We start from the raw sequence: 13,580 nt of genomic DNA, 5'->3' as shown, positions 1-13,580 counted from the left end.
GAAAGTCCTGGTACACCACCAATTCAGTAGAGACAGTGGTTCAACTCATTTGAAACTTATATTGGTGCTATTGGTGCTTCCAGACACAGGGCAGAAAGGAAAAAATTCTTGCTTTTAAACTGCTTGGGGTTTGAGGGAAGGGAGGTGTATAAGCATTTATCTTGGGGAGGGTGAACTACTTGATGAATACCAGGAAACTATAAAGAAACTAGTCCTTAAGTTTGATGTTCAGCCAAGTCTAGTTGTTCTAAGACACACATTTTTCAACAGAGCACAACTTCAGAGTGAGGATGTTGATTCATATTTAAGTGCATTGCGTAAATTATGTGCAGAATGTCAATTTGGCGAATTTTGAGACAAGTTATTCCGAGATCAATTTATCGCACATTGCAGTGATAAGCACATTCAGTAGAAGTTACTCACTATGGGCAATCCTAGTTTAGAGGATATTATAAAGGTTGCTAAAAGTATTGAACTTGCCCAAACTTCTATCAAAGAATTGAGCATGTTGAGTGTGAATAAAGAAAGTGTGAATGCCATTGTGTCTTCTTCTCCAAAAACGAATGTTGCAAGGAAGGATAGGTCTATTGAAAAGGTTTTTTTTTTAAAGAATATCTGTTATAGATGTGGGTACCCACCACACACTAGAGAAAACATTTTTTGTCCTGGCAAGAATTCAAAATGCTATAAGTGTGGCAAATTTGGTCATTTAGCTAAGGTATGCAAAGCTAATGTCAATAAGTCAGAGAAAGTTAGTTATGTTGTGGGAGAAGAACAGATGTCGGGACAGATTTTGGAAGGCAGTATTGTGAAAGATTTTACAGACATGATTGTTACTGTCACTGATGATGGTGTGGTGTCAGGTGATCCTTCAGAATGTGTAGACCCCTATGTAGACATTTTAGTTGGGGAGGTTTGTTTGAATCTACTTGTGGATTCAGGAGCTAGAATAACAATGATTACTTCCGAGCTGTTCAAACAGTCTTGGCAAGACAGAAAGTTGTTTCCTCCTGAAAGGGCCCCAGTATCTTATCAGGGTCGCAAGATTGATCTAGATGGATTTATTGAAGATGTATTACAGTTTAGGGATAGAAGAATACATGGAAAGATGTATGTCGCTGCACATGGCTTGAACATACTCGGCTGGTACCATCAAGGTCTCTTTGGGATGGTGTTGCGGCCTGGTGCCAGGGAACAAGTACTTGTGGTCCAAGATATGCCTGATCCGCTGTGTTTAGTGAATGAGTTCCCAAGTGTCTTCTCTGACTCTCTTGGTAAAGTCTCAGGTTTTAAACACAGGGGTTAAAGTAAAAAACAATGCAATGCCTGTGAAACATAAAGTCAGGTCTGTTCCATTTAGTTTAAGAGCAGATCTTAAGGCTGAGCTTGAGAGATTGGAGAGAAATGGTATAATAGAGCTTATTGAATCGAGTTTATGGCTTAGTCCCTTGGAAGTAGCCCGCAAGAGGAACAGTGAGATTCGCTTATGTTGTGATCTCAGGAGTCTCAATAAGGAGATTTGGGTGGATGCCCATCCTCTTCCTAAGATTGGTGATCTTCTAGAAGAGTTGAAGGATGCGCAGAGGTTTTCAAAAATTGATTTGGCCTCGGCTTACCACCAAATTGTACTTGAGGAAGAGTCTAGACATTTCACTGCTTTTAACTCACCATTCGGATCTTTTCAATTCTGTAGGATGCCGTTTGGTCTCGCTTCGGCGACCTTGGTTTTCCAAAGAATCATGCAGAGTGTTCTCAAGGATGTTATGGGTGTTTTAATTTTCCAGGATGATGATTTGATCTTCAATAAATTCTTGGAACAGCATGATCACACTCTTAGGTCTGTTCTTACAAAATTTAGTGAGAAGGGAATCGTTGTAAAGAGAAACAAGTGTAAATTTTGGAAGAGGGAGGTGGAGTTTTTAGGACATTTGGTCTCTGGTGAGGGTGTTGCTCCCAGACCTGGTCTTAATAAAGCAGTGGTTGACTGTCCCATACCTAAGAACAAGGATGAGCTGCGCTCGTTCTTGGGGTTATGTGAATTTTATTCATGTTTCATACCAGATTATGCCAGCAAAATGAAGGCTCTTTCAAACATGCTTAGATCAAGTGTTGCGTTTGTGTGGGATGAAATGTGTCAACAGACTTTTGAGCAAGTTAAGGCTGAGATGACAAATGCAAGAACGTTAAAAGCATATGACCCTAAGGTTTGTTTTACCATTACAGTAGATGTGAGCAATTATGGACTGGGGGCTGTTCTTACTCAAGAGGTTAAAGGGAGAGATGTCACTATTAGTTACGCTTAACTAAATAGTGTGTCTAGTGCCTTATTATCCGGTTTAGTTCCAAATTTTTTTGTAGCAGTGGCTCGTGACTAAATAGCTCCGGTCCTCGTCGCCAAAAATATGTTGTAGGTTTAAATAAATTCAAAAGAGAAGTCTCTTGTTCAGTAGAAGAATTTATTGTCAGGAGAAACGAGCCACCGCACCACTCTCTAGCACAGAGTGGTACCAAATGTGAAAACATAGAATTAGAATACAAGCAGAACCATGACAACAGAATTTTCCTGAAGTAGAGTAGAACAAGCACAAGTAAATACAACAAAAATACTTTACATTAGTGTGTTATTTTCAATGTTATTTTTGATCATCTAATTAACTGCTTTGTATTTCATGTACATGTTTTTTCGCGATATACCTATCATGTGTATGCCTGTACATCAGCAAATTATGGTCCTACTCTTTTATGATCTCTAAAGTTTTACATCATGATTCATCACTAGTTCTTCATGTACATATCTTTTCACTAATCTCTATGGGACTCTTCTGACCAGCGTCACTATTTACATCTTTATTATACATTTGCTCTCCCCCTTTAAGTTAGCACACTTACATCACATTACCTGCCTCTCAGTAAGTCTCTTAAGAGCTTTTTGCATTTCACCTTATTCGTACATTTTTAGGTGTTATTTCTCATATATCATCTTGCTGTTGTTAGCTGAACACTCAATACACATCTGATTTAGTTCTTTTTTGTATTTTTAACACTCTGTTTATTTTCATCATGCGATCGGCCCTTCAGAGTATGTTTCGCTTCCGTTTGAAGCCTCTGCACTCATATCACGTGATCAGCCCCTCGGCTAAATCACTCGCGATAACTTCGAGCTCCTTCAGCTTCTTGTTGCCAAGTCTCTGAGCGCCAGTTCACAAACGTCTCCCAATGTAATTCTTGAATCTTCGCTACTCTGCTTCACCTTGTATTATTTAGTTTCCCGTTTTCTGAATTGTGCTCCACCAGCGAGTAACTTACTTTTCACCTTATTTCACTCTATTTCGATTTAAGTCACCCGTTTTTTCAAACTTGACCTTTTTTCATTCTGTTTGTGATTACTGTCTCTGCACCTCAGCTGTTCTTCAGTAAACACCATGGCACTTCACTTCGACGGTTTTCTTTTATATATTCACTTCGACGCCCTCCCTCCCAGTCACTGAGCACGCTATACCTTCGTTAGATTTCACTACACGTTCATATGTCAGTACACACTATGGGCACGCGAATGATAGTTTAACATGTATATCTGAGATGTTTTAGTATGATAGTGACTGCTATGGTCCTGTATTATTTCATATTTCAGACCCCTGAGGAAGGGTTAATCCATCTGACCCGAAATGCATTGAGTAACGGATTAACGTTCAATCTGCGAATATTGAAGAAAACTTTCTTATGAAGCAAAATAAGAAATTAATATTTGTACAAAATAATTATCTGATATATTTTAGATCAAGCCTCATGGATTAATTTACTATGAACTCACTGATACAGAAGAGAAGAAACCTAACAGTTTCTAGTTAAAAGTGCGCACCTCTTCGTGAGAGGGTTCCTGCCCCTTCACATATATGTTTCCAGTATATTTATATTCCAGGCCATTATCTCTGTTTTGTTTCATTTACTTCATAGTCTGATTGTGTCCAAATTGAGAGGCCAAATCAGACAATACAGGGACCGAGGTGGATAGGTCTGAGGTATGCACCATTAAATTATTGGTGTACAATGCCACCCTTTTCACCCAGCCACTATGTCTAAAGTGGGATATTTTATCTTCTTTTCTAATTTTCACCGCTAAAGGCTCAGTATATAAGTTGAAAAGAAAAGGGGACGGAGGCACCCTTGTCTAGTTCCCTTGAAATATTAAAGGGGGAAGACCTATTCCCATTCATCAAGAACTTAGCTGTTGGAGCTTTAAATATCAGTTCCACTGTCCTACAGAAGTTCTTACCAAGATTAGACAGCCTTAATACTTTTTGAAGATAGAGCCAGCTTACCCTATCAAAGGCTTTTGTGGCATCTAAAGTAATAATGCCATGGGTATTTTATGAAGCGAGGCTAAGTCTATTGCCCCAATTAGATTGTAGGTTAAATCCTGGAACCCCCCCCTTTTTGATCGTCAGGTAAAAGACCCCAAACACCCCTTTTAATCTTTCTGCTAAATGTTTGGCGAAGATAGCATTAGCTACTTTTGATACGGTTCACCATATAATCTTATTGTCCAGAATAATAAAGATCGGGTTGGGTGGACAAGTGCTTGGGTGGATTAAAACCTTTGTATAGACAGAACTCAAGCAATTTCACACCCCTTTTGTCTCTAAGTTTAGAGCAATAGAATGTGGAGTGGAATTTTGAATGCCCCAAGGCTCAGCCCTAAGCCCTACCTAACATTTATTTTGCATCCTCTAGTAGCCCTTATTCAATTCCACGAATTATGCAGACAACAGACAGTTGATTCTCATGTTAGATAATGTTAGACCAGACTCGTTAATGTTCAATAGCGACAAAACTGAAAATCTCTGCTGCCCATCCAGCAAACCTTCTAGTGGACTTTCCTCCAATTTTTGGCCGTGGACAAACAGTGGCAGCCTTGAAGTATCACTTGAAAATCTTCAATTTCTGGGTTTTTATTTGATAAAAAGCTTTTCTAGAGACTCATGTTAATAAGGCAGGCCAATGTAATTTGCTTTGCTCACCAATTTAAGGAAAATGTTACCTTCTCTACCACAGTCTGTGAGAACACTGGTAGTACAGAGAACTATACTAAGGAGTCTGTTGAGTCTCTCTACCAGGTTACATCCTCTGTCACCCCAGTTCCAATTCACCCTCTTCCTCCCGTTAGATTGACTCACCCATCTTCCCAGACTCCTGCTTCTGATATACAGCTCTCAATGGCACCACGCTCCCACTGACTTTTAATTGTGGCCTTCTTCCTATAATAATTGGCCATTGAAAGTTGGTCTCTTGCCCACAGCCCCTAGACAAACTGGCCACTTAAGTGGTCTTCAGAAGTGTCTACCATCAGGGGAGCAGTCTTGTATAAAAGCTGCGCCTGTACATGTGTCAACTGTTTGGCGCTCAGACTTTCCAAGAAGAGAGTATGTTTGTCCCTCACACATCCTCATTGTTAGATTATATTGCAAGGGTTTTTTTAATCCATTTTGTCAAATCGTTCCCAAAAGTCAGTTCCAGTATTAGATCCTACCATTTTCCCAGGAGATGGAAAAGTGGGGATGGTGGTGCTAATTGAACGTCTACTGGACCAGAGCTATGGACAGGAGACAAGGCATTCGCTTTGGTCAGTATTATCCCCAGTCAGTATGTTATAACAAAATCAAACTCACTAGAAAGCAGGAGTCAACTCACTGAGGGTGCATCAAGGTCTTGGCAGAGTAAAAAATGCTGAGTTTTGTGAACTGAGTATATGGTTATGATAAGGTGAGCCCCTAATAATTAATGTGTCCATTCCTGGAAGGCTATCTTAAGAGCTAGGCGCTCACACTTGATGGCTGTGTACTTTTATTCTGCTGGTAGAAACTTATGGGAGAAATACTCTACTGGATGCATATTTCCTATTTGCTCACTCTTTGGGTAAGGATTCCCACTCGGAGCAATTTGGAAAGCGTCTACCTCCACAAAATATGGTTGGATCTGGTATGGCTGGTTGAGAATTGGTGCTGAAGTAAATCTTTCCTTTTGTTATGAAAAAGCGTGACCTGGATCTGCGGCCCATTAGAAAGGGAATCCCTTCTTCAATAGCTTAGTGACTGGAGCAACTAGTTCAAAAATGGGTAATAAACCGGTGGTAGAAACAGACTCTGCACTTCTTTCACACAGGTTATAACCACTAATATCTGTGTGTCATCCATATAGATCCCTGTTGACACAATTATGAAGCCTAAGTAATTATTGTTGTGGTGTGGAAGGTATTTTTCTTTCCAATTTGGCATAAAGATAATTTAACTCGCAGATTTTGAATGAATGTTTTAAATCACCTACATGGTCATGAGTGTTTTTGGAATAAATAAGATGTTGTTGATATAGACGATGACACATACATTCTGATTATTCTGGTAATACCTCATTGAAATACTGAAATGCCACAGGAGTGTTACAAAGCAAAAATGGCATCACACTGTAAAGGCAATATTAGGTGTGGAAGGCAGTCTTCTATTTATCCCCTTCTCGCACTCGGTAGAGATGATATTCTCCATGGATATTTAGCTTGGAATATCTCATTGATTGCCTCACCCGATCCAACAAAATTGGAATGAGAGGAAGAGGGCAAACATTTTTTTATTGCACTGTATTTAAAGCAAAGTAATCAATACAGCCTCTTAACTCACCGTTCTTCACAGGGCAAAAACGAATGAAGACGAGATTGGGGAAGAGGAATGTCAAATACAACCACAGGAGAGCACTTCACTAAGATATTGTTTAAGATGATGGGACTCAGGTTCATAAAGGGCGTATACCCTACTACAATGTAGGGTAGACCTAGATTCAAGGATATGCAATATTCAAAATGAGATGGTGGGGTTGTAGCCTTTTTTTTAAATTGAAAATATGCTTAAAGTCTTGCTACTCCAGGTAGAGCTCAGCTGGTATCTAAGGGCATGAAGTACTAGCATGAGTTAAAGGTGTTAACCAGTCTGTAGTTAGTCTAAAACAGGTGTGTCAAACAACTTGGGAATCTAGGATAGCTCTACGGAGGGCCAGGTCTATTTTAGGATTATGGATTTATAACTAAGGGACTCCCAGATTAACTCCAAAAGTGGGGGTAGCAATAAGGTCGAAACTTAGAATTTCAGAATGGCTGTTGTCACAAGGAAGGTAGAAGAATTTGGTTTGTAAGGTTACCAGCCCTGATGACAACTCAGACCCATCCACTGCCCAAACGGACTCAGGGATGCTCTTTTTCACAAAAGGTAGTCCGAGTGTGATAGCAAGAGTTAATACAAGGAAGTTTACGGTAGGTACAGAGTCCTACAGAACAGGGAGGGTTTTTCTAAATTAAGGGGGGTGGATGAAAGTCAAAGTGATCATTAGGTGTCATAGGGGATTGTTGTGTGGATTGGACAGGTACAGAAAGACCTTATTGAGACAAGTACTTGGGAAACCAATCTGCACACTCCCCCGAGAAGTCTAGTTTTCTGCGTAAGTGGGTCGGGCATTGGAGGGAAAACCTATATTCTTAGGGGCTTCTTGGGTTTAACTGATCATTGCCTGTCGAAATGTCCTCCCTTGCCGCAATACAAACATAGATTATTTTTTCTTCACTTGTCTTTTTCTTCTGAAAACAGACGGTCTCAAAGTCATCTCATCTGAATTGGTTCTGGTGAGTTGGCAGACTGTTTCTTGTCTCCTTGAAAAATAATGACTCGATTGTCTGACCAAGATTTTTCTCCTTTACATTCTACTAACCTGTGAGCCAATTTGACAATAAGATCAATGAAGTCGGAACTCCAGAGGGTCAACAACTTGGGACAGAACATCCTTCAATTCATTGCGAAGCCCTCGATAGAGACAAGAGGTTCTCTTATTCTTTGGTCACTGTGTTTCCGAAATTGATCTATTGAATTAAGAAATCTAGGTAAGTTAATTCCCACTCCTTTTTCTCAACTTAAAAGCTCATTATTGCTCACCTATATGAAGGTGTGTTGGGCAAAAGATTTTCAAACCGCCTCCTTAAAGCTAGCAAACTGTACAGCTCATTATTCTCCACTAAGGAGACAGACTAGATGCCAGCATTTTGGTTGGTCAAAAAGGAAATGGCAAAGGCCACCTTAGAAACTTCACCGGAGCAGGCTGTCGGTTTGCAAAGGTTCATTAACAAACTAAACCTATCATTATCTCTTGAGAAATATTCAGGAGGAGTTAGCAGAACTAGAGCCAGTGTACTACTGTTGTATGCATGTACATCCTCAACTCCACTAAAGGTATAACCTTGGACATCGGCGACCAAGGAAGTAGGACGACACCCACCTAATTCATAGAAGAAGTCAGGTGACTCTCTTCTTTTTCTTTTATCTCTTTCCCAATCCCCTTACCCTTGGTGGTTGCTCCCTGTACATAGGTGTTGGTACAGTGTACATGGTTTCAGCCTCCTTAGGGATTCATTGTCTCAGCTTTGATCCTGCAGACACCTGGACCAATTCAGGTTAGTGTTTTCCTGATCCTGGCACAGACTGCATAACTGCAATGCCTCCTTATTACGTGCACCAGAATTTTAAATTAAAAGACTTCACAGAGTACAACAGTAGCTGCAAAGCAGGCACTGAACAATCCAATATTTTCATCATCATCTAGAGGTTCACTGTCATTCCAATCCCTATATATAGTTTCATAAAAAGGCCCTATTTTCCTCAAATGAAATTTAAGGGTTACATACCTCCAAGAGATCTTCGTCCTTCAACCACAAACCTTCTATGCATCCCTAATTTACAGAAAGTTTTACAGGGTTCAGTATTCTCAGTTAGGGTTGCTCATCTCTGGAACAATCTACCAGGCTGTTTGAAAGCCATTCAGGACCTGCTTTCATTTTAGGAAAGCACTTAAAACCTGGTTATTCCCTTTGAAAATTGGTTTGGAGTGTCCCAGCTTATCATTTTGAAAGGCAAGCGCCAAGATACATATAAGTAGAGGTTGCGATTTATAAGTGTTCTATAATACTATAGGAGTGGGTCAAATGTTAACATGACCATATATTCCTTTAATGGCGACTTAAGGAAACTACCATGTTTTAGGGAGAAAATACTGAAAATATTGCAATCATTTTGTTTTGTGCATTGCCCCAGTCAGCCAATAGAAGTTAGGGAGGTCTGGCACCCAGTGATAAAAACATTGTGATGTGTAGATGTTAAAATTATATGGTTGTGGTATGTTTCCAAACAGCCCACTGTTGCTAGATAACTGTGACTACATGACAGGTACCTAAACCAGTATTTCATTTGAAGTTGCCTGTTTCCAGAATCCAGTGCATCTAGTTTTCACCTGTGGGCAGCTTGAACTGAAAGAAAATCCATGCATGTCTTATATCTCTATGTATGGGGGATCAGAGAAATAAAGTTGGAGTTCAAGCTTTTCCAGGGATATGTCCTTGCTTGAAGGAGAGTGAATACAATTATCATGGTTTGGGAAAATGCAGACATCTGATGAATGCTGTGTTCAAAACAATCTCCCGACCAGCTAATTATGGCGAGGGAGCTCTGGCATGCAGGTAATGTCACCTAATAACGTTTTAATGTAACAAATATGGTAAACAACTTTTACCCCGAAACATTTACAACACAGGGAATCAAAATGCGGTTGTTACAACCACGTTGTGATTCCGCATACCATTACTCTGAAAGTCGGAACAATGACTTGCGGAGAGGGGCAGGTGTTGGATTGAACAGTCAACACCTTCCCTAGTGTCTGTAGACTGGAGTTCGAATAGAAAATTATACTATTCCAACATCCAGCGCCTCCCCCTCCGCAAGTCGTTGTTCCGACTTGAGGAGTAATGGTATGCGGAATTACAACGTGGTCGTTGTAACGACCGCATTGTGATTCCTGGACCAGGTCTCACCCCAAGCAAGCATTTCACTTTTACTTATTTGATGCATTTCCAAAAGCACTGCACCTAGTTTATTGCCTGTGGGCTCAATATCTCACACACACCCAACACGGCCTTTTTTATGTAGCAGTAAGTTTTAAGGACTCCCCCAAATGACAAGACCATGTGGCTGAAGGTAAAATATTTCCAGCTCACAAAATAAAGACCTTCAAGATATTTCCCATCGGATATGGGGGACAGCAGTTTCTGTCATGGGTTGCCACAGGTGCTCGTCCTTGCTTCCATCCACCTTTGGACTTTGGCATTTTTCTTTTTTCCATATCTGTTTATTGTTAGAATCGTGAAAACAACAAAACAGAGAGAAAATAAAGTAAACAACACACTTCTCTGCAATGACTCGAACTGATAGAAGCAATTATCCTTTCAAATCACTTCCCCTTCAGGGTCCCCCTGCATATCCCACACCCACTGGCGCTACAGGCTGATCAGTAAACAGGAAATTAACATTTGCAACCACAATAGATGGGTTGTTGCTGTATTCATTCCAGCTTCCCCATATTTTCACCAATTTCTGAGGGTAGCCCTGCCTTTCATAAATCACTTTTTCTGCAATCATGCAACAGTTCATATAATTTTTCCAGTCTCTTAGTTGTGGCGCTTGCTCCACCCCAAATAAAGGTGCAATGTTGCGTTTAGCCACCATCACTCTCAATGTGATCAAGGTTTGTTCCATGCGGGTTAAATCCATTACGTCACAGACATTAAGGAGACACCACTTAGCAGTAGGCTCCAGATTACTACCAGAAGCATTATTGATACAATCGACAACACCTGTCCAATAGGGTTTTAGTGTGGGGCACCCCAATAGAATATGAAAAAAGTGCCTATCTGTCCCTTGTGTCTAAGAAAGTGTGTATTTGTGACCCTGCCCATTTTTACTAGGGTAGTGCAGGAGCAATAGGATCTGTGTAATACTTTACGTTGTACTAAGTAGAATCTAGATCTTATGTCTACCTTTTTAGGATATGCTTTGGCCACCGGCCACTCATCATCATCAAGACTCGCCAGATCCCTCTACCATTTTGACCTTAAATGTAACACAGTATCTGAATTATTGATGATTTTTTGATATGTGAGGGAGATTGCCTTATGAGGCATAAAAGGGTTGAGTAGTCTGTCTTCTAGTGGGGAAGCCTCATGGAGTATTGCACCCATTGGTAGGGCCTTTTATAGGGCATGTTGTATCTGTATATAATCATAATTTTCAGTGGGATCCAGCTGATGCTCCATTGTAGGTCTGAAAAGGGGATGATGCTTCCTTGAATCCAGAGATCCCCAACCTTCAAGAAGGCAATAAAATCCAATTTTTCAAAGCCAGGCTGTGTCCCCAGTTTGCCTAAACCGGCTGTATCCAACAGAGGGGTGGACTATGTTATTTTATGCCTCCATCCAAGCGCATAGAGAATTGTGTGCCAAATGCGTAGTGTAACCACTGCTAGGCCTTTAAAAGTAATGTAGTGCATTCCCCCATATTTGACTCTAAGACAGCCTCCCGAGCACACTAGAGTCTGTCCATGCTATATGCTGGTTCTGTTGTCGGAAGGTGTATTCAGTAATTAACTGCTGTTAATTTTGCAGCTCAGTATTATTTCAGGACATCTGGGAGGGCAATGCTCCCATTATAACAACCTCTGGTCAGCTTCTGAATGGCAATCCATGGAGGGCCTCTATTCCAGAGCAATGAGTGCACCTAGTTCTCAATATCTCTAAAGTATGAGGTCGGACCAGGTAAGGAGTGTTGTGCAATACATGAAGGAAGCGTGGTAGTGCCATCATCTTGAAGAGCCCTGCCAGCCAGTGCCAAGGGGAGTGCTCTCCAATGCTGAGTGTTTTGTTTGAGGTGGGTAAGCTGCTGTAACAGGTTATTGGTGTGAAACAGGTTGGGGTCAACAGTCATGTATATCCCAAGATATGGAAATCTGTCATGGACCACTTTGGCCTCACAGTCACAGGGTAGACTTGGCGCATTTCCACAAAGGGCATGTATTATGGACTTTTTCCAGTGGATGGTGTAGCCAGCGGAATTACAAAATAAGGTAAGTATGTGCATGATCCTATCAAGTGTATATGTTGGGTTGGGGACATGAAGAGGGTATCATCTGCATAGAGGCATATTCTGTCCTCCTAAGTCACCTGCCTATTGGAGCCCACAACTAGAGGTTCATGTCCGATCCAGGCAGCAGGGGGCTCCAAAGGAATCACAAATATTTAGTGAGAAAGTGGACAACCCTGTTGGGTACCACAACTGAGAATAAAAGAAGGTGACCAACCACCATTGACTGTTACTTGGGCTATTGGGTCGGTATAGAGAAGTCTTAGCCAGATCACATAGCGAGTGGCAAAGCCCATCCAATGTAACACTTTAAATATGTACGGCCATTCAACCATGCCAAAGGCCGTTCTTGCATCAAGGGGAAGCACAAGGACACTTCACACAGGTCCGCAATGCGGCCCAGGATGCCATGGAGCAGTGTTTTGTCCTGGCATGGGACCAGTTTGATCAGGGTGAATAAGTGTTGTAATAACGTTTAGTAAGAGAGGCCAGAACTTTGGCCAAGATTTTTACTTCGGAATTAAACAATGAAATTGGCCTATATGAAGCACAGTCCTCAGGTGGCATGCCCTCTTTTTGAATGTAGACAATTTTTGCCAGTCGCTGGTCATAGACAAGAGATCTAGAGATGCAACTTTCAGTGAACATACAAAGCAGGTAGGGGGCTCTCTTTATAGTTGTTCTCTTGTATAGTTAAATGGGAATCCCATTGGTGCTCAAAGCCTTGCCAGCGGTGAATTTGCAACTGCCTGCACTATCTCCTACTCAGTGATCTCTTCTTCCAGAAGCTCCCTATCCATATCCTAGCGGTAGTGGCCAGGGAGTACAGGTGGGTGTAATATGTGGAGAAAGCCTCTGCCATTTTATGTTTCTCCTTCACTCGCACACCATTACATTTGTCTAGTTCTCCAACCCAGTGACTGACTCTTTCCCGTCTATCAATCCACTCCAGTAACTTCCCTCGTTTGTCCCTAATCTCATAAAGATGGTGTTGAGTTGCCCAGTGACTAATCTTGGCTGCATTGGATGCCAAGTCCCTATATTCCCTTTGTTTCAGGCTTAGCGTGTGACGGATGTCGTGATGCAACTGGATGACAAGTTTGGCTTCGAATTAAGTGATTTCTCATTTTACTGTTTCCATTCCCTTTTATCCTTCTTATAGTCGGCAATAAGCGAGAGGCCCTGTCCCTTTACGACAGGCTTGTAGGCTTCATTCTCAGTAAATTAATGCTAGGTGGCCTCCCGAAGACCATCTCGCATATAGGATACTTTAAGATACTGAGGACTGAGTGTTATTGTGTGGCGAGTTTATTGAGTGGGTAGTCCATTTACTGTCCACAATGGTGAATTATGAGATGCTGCTAGCTAAGTGCCTGATTTTGTGAAAATGGCGGATGTATTTTGTCACTGTGAATATTTAATCAATTCGGACTAAAGTACTGTGCGCCTCAGAGTAAGATGTTTATTGCTGTGTCACGGGGTTGGGAGTGCTACACGTACACAAGGTCGAGTGCCACCAGGAAGTCAGCCAATGGGCATCGGTCTGGGGGGGTAATTGATCAGTGTCATTACTGAGGGCAATATTAC

This window comes from Lissotriton vulgaris, chromosome 6 (assembly GCF_964263255.1).
Source record: "Lissotriton vulgaris chromosome 6, aLisVul1.2, whole genome shotgun sequence".
Lineage (NCBI taxonomy): Eukaryota > Metazoa > Chordata > Amphibia > Caudata > Salamandridae > Lissotriton > Lissotriton vulgaris.
This window is presented reverse-complemented; position numbering follows the sequence as displayed.